This window comes from Crocuta crocuta, unplaced genomic scaffold (assembly GCF_008692635.1).
Source record: "Crocuta crocuta isolate KB4526 unplaced genomic scaffold, BGI_CrCroc_1.0 scaffold299, whole genome shotgun sequence".
Taxonomy (NCBI): Eukaryota; Metazoa; Chordata; class Mammalia; order Carnivora; family Hyaenidae; genus Crocuta; species Crocuta crocuta.
In genome coordinates, this window is record NW_027532747.1 from 3,966,254 (window position 1) to 3,970,109 (window position 3,856).

Sequence of the window (3,856 nt, forward strand, 5' to 3'; positions counted from 1 at the left end):
TTCTTTTAATTTTTTTTAAATATTTTATTTATTTTTGAGAGAGAGATAGAGACAGCATGAGCAGGGGAGGGTCAGAGAGAGAGGCAGACACAGAATCCGAAGCAGACTCCAGGACCTGAGCTAGCTGTCAGTACAGAGGCCGACACGGGGCTCGAACCCACGAACCGTGAGATCATGACCTGAGTCGAAGTCGGATGCTCAACTGACTGAGCCACCCAGGCGCCCCCATGCTCTTCTTTTTCAAAATTATTTTGGCTGTTCTAGGCCCTCTGTTTTTTCATTTCAATTTTAGAATTGGCTCGGAAATTTCTTTCTTCCTCCCTCCCTTCCTTCTTTCTTTCTGTGTCTCTTCACTTCCTCTCTCAAGTCTCTCTTTCTCTTTTTCTCTCTTACAAATTTTTAGAAGTTTATTTTATATTCTGGATATTTTCCCTGTGTTATCTATATGCTTCATAAACATTTTTTTTCTCAGTCTGGCCTTACTTTTTCTTGTAGTTAACATTTTCTTTTGCTATGCATAAATGATCACATATAATAGAGTTGGATTTTTCCAATCAGTTCCATTGGATTTGATTTCTTATTAGGTTAGGTTTCTTGTTTAAAAAAATTCTTCACTACACTTATAACATAAATATATATTCTTACGTGTTGTTTTAAAGCTTTAGAGTTTCCCTTTTTATACTGAAGTACTTATTAGGTCTGGAATTTCTGCTTTGAGGATATGATGAGGTAGGTTGCAGATATTTCATTTTTGACATGGATGAACAATTGTCTCTGAAACTTTAATGTGTGATCCATTTCTCCCAGGCTACTTGTGAATGCCTCCCCTGTACCATTCAGGTTTCTATATTAACATAAGTCAGTTTAGGGACTTTCTGTCTTATTTTTTTTAGTCTGTTTTCTATCCCCTGTATTGACCGCATAATTTTAATTACCATATATTTATAATACATCTTGATACCTGGTAGGACAGGTACCCAATCTTATTTTCTTCAAAACTGTCTCAATTTGCATTGATTCTTTGCTCTGTCATGTTATTTTTATGACTACAGGGCAAGTTCTCTGACTAATAAACACTTTGGGCTGTAACTGCATTGAAATAACAGAACAATTTCCAGGAAATTGGCATCTTCATTGATATTACTTCTAAGAATATGACTGTGTCTTTTTAAAAGTTTATTTGTTTTGAGAGAGAGAGAGAGAGAGAGAGAGAGAATGAGCAGGGGATGGGCAGCACAGAGCCGGACTCAAAACTTGATCACATGAACCTTGAGATCATGACCAGAGTAGAAATCAAGAGTTGGATGCTTAACTGACTGAGCCACTCAGGTGCTTTGAACCTGACCATAATATTTTATTTGGGTCTTCTTCTAACGTTAAATAACTTTTTGGCAGTTGTCTTCATAGCCATATGACTTGTCCTTTGAAATGATTATTGCTGGGCCTGATAAAACTGTTCGTAACTGTGAACACAATGTTTTTTTATTAGGTATTTTTAGTAATTGAATATTATTGGTAAATAAGAACGTGGTTTTCTTGAATGTTGATCTTCTACCCAACAACTTCGCTTAATTCTCTTATTAATTTTAATAAGTTTCTTACAGATTTTTAATTATCTTAATTTATTTAAAATTTTTATTGTTTTAAGTAAATTCATCTAGACTTTTGTCTCTAAATATTTATTTAGCTTCATCACATGAGTTTTGATATGCAACACATTTGTTTCTAACTCATTCTAAATATACATAGATTTTATTTAATTAAAAATATTTTTTTCTTAAATAGTTTATTGTCGAGTTGGTTTCCATATAACACCCAGTGCTCATCCCCACAAGTGCCCTCCTNTCTACATCCTCACCAGCATCTAGAGTCTCCTGATTTGTTTATAATTTTAGTCACTCTGACTGGCGTGAGGTGGTATCTCAGTGTGGTTTTGATTTGTATTTCCCTGATGAGGAGGGACGCTGAACATCGTTTCATGTGTCAAAAATATGGAACGCTTCACGAATTTGCATGTCATCCTTCGCGGGGGCCATGCTAATCTTTTCTGTATCATTCCAATTTTAGTATATGTGCTGCCGAAGCGAGCACTAAATATACATAGATTTTAAATAATTTTAACTCAGATTCCCATTTTAGCCCATCACATTTTCAAGCATGTTAGGGGAAAGTGGCATTAACTATACTGTTGTTGATGTTTTAAATTTAATTGCATTGTAGTCTGAGAATTTGGGCTGTGTTATACAGATTCTTTAAAATATATTAGTATATATTCTTACATATGTACATTGACATATATAAGCTTTATACATAACCTAATCTACACGAGTACACATTTATTACTATGTACGTGTTTTGTAACCTAATATATATGAACATCCATATAATTTAGAAACGAATCGATGTTCTCTAATTCTACATACAGGCATAGGGTTATTTATTTGTGTGTATATGCATTTAATACACATGTGTACATATATGTGTGTGCTCAGACAAATGTGTATATATTCATGTTTATAGCCACATAAAATGTCTTGTAAGCATATTATATTTGGTTCTAATCATCTTATTCTTCACTCTTTTTGTCTTTCTGGTTTCTTATTTTCTGATAGAGTCACATAAAATATTCTCTAATTTTGATTTTATACTTCCTCCTTATAATTCTGTCACTAGAACCCATTCTCGCAGATATTTATGGTAAAGCACGCTCTTTATGATTTTCTAGTTTCTCCTCTCCCCGTTGAATAAATGTGGTGTAGATTTCATCTTCCCCTAAATCCTATTTTACAGCAGCTGATTTGGCTGTGACCCCTCGAGGGCAGGGGTGGCGGATTCATCGCTAGCCCTCAGTGCCCGGCTCCTGGGCAGTAGCTGGAGCACAGGAAGCAATTCTGGTGATGAGTCACCGTGGATCTGAAGAGCCTGGTGAGTGGATCAAAACTGGCGGGGATGCGGTGACAGTCATAGCATCTGTGAGCATGCTTCCTCTCTGTGTTCTGTACTTCTCCCCCATCATCTTATGAATGTCTTTATCAGGGGCTGGCCTATAGTAAGTATCTCAGGCTTTGTGTGTCTGTGTCATAGATACTGGATTCTACCATTGCAGGAGTGAAGAGTCATGAATGAGTGAGCATGGCTATATTCCAATAAAACTTTATATATAAGAAACAAATGGCAGGTGAATTTCCTGATCCCTGCCCTACGTCATTCGATCTTCTTCACAAGCGTCCATCTAATATTCCTGGCTGGGAATAGAATTTATGTAACCGGCTCCTATTGTGCAATTTAGACAGCTTTTCTTTTCTGTTATTATAAATAACATTGTAATACGAATTCCTATGTACAAATGTGCCTGCCCATTTAGTTTTCTCATAAATGGTGATGTACCCTGGTACATGGTAAATCCTCAATAAATATTTATTAAAGAAATTAACAACTTTCTATTGTAGCAAAATCACTTCGCTGAGTACCGTGGATACAGATTGAAATGAAGGTCGAATCTAGCGCAGAAATCACACTTCTGAGAAGCAAAGCTGGTGCATAGCTCTCCAGCTCTGTGATCTCAGTCAATAACCAATCTGAGCCTCAGTTTCCACAATTTAAAAAGGGGACATAAATAATGACTTCCAAGGAAATGTGCTGTGGAGTTTGGATGATATCAAGTGTGACCTTTTAGAAAGAATATTTTTGAGGACTCAGAATTACCTGGCTGATTCTATAACTCTGGACACCTTTTCCTTTTTTATTCAGAATTTTGCTTGCCCACAGCAGGAACGCAAGGGGGCCAGGGACTTTGGGCCTGTGCATATTTGCATACATTTACATAAATTTGCATGGGGCAATTAATGCCTGTAGT

At 36.3% G+C, this 3,856-nt stretch overlaps 1 non-coding gene across 1 annotated transcript; it reads right to left on the reverse strand.

Moving 5' to 3' along the window:
- Positions 1-1,985: 1,985 nt before the first annotated feature.
- Positions 1,986-2,091, reverse strand: LOC144245624 (U6 spliceosomal RNA). The gene has a single exon (XR_013339347.1). It is a non-coding gene; the product is annotated as a U6 spliceosomal RNA (small nuclear RNA).
- Positions 2,092-3,856: the final 1,765 nt, after the last annotated feature.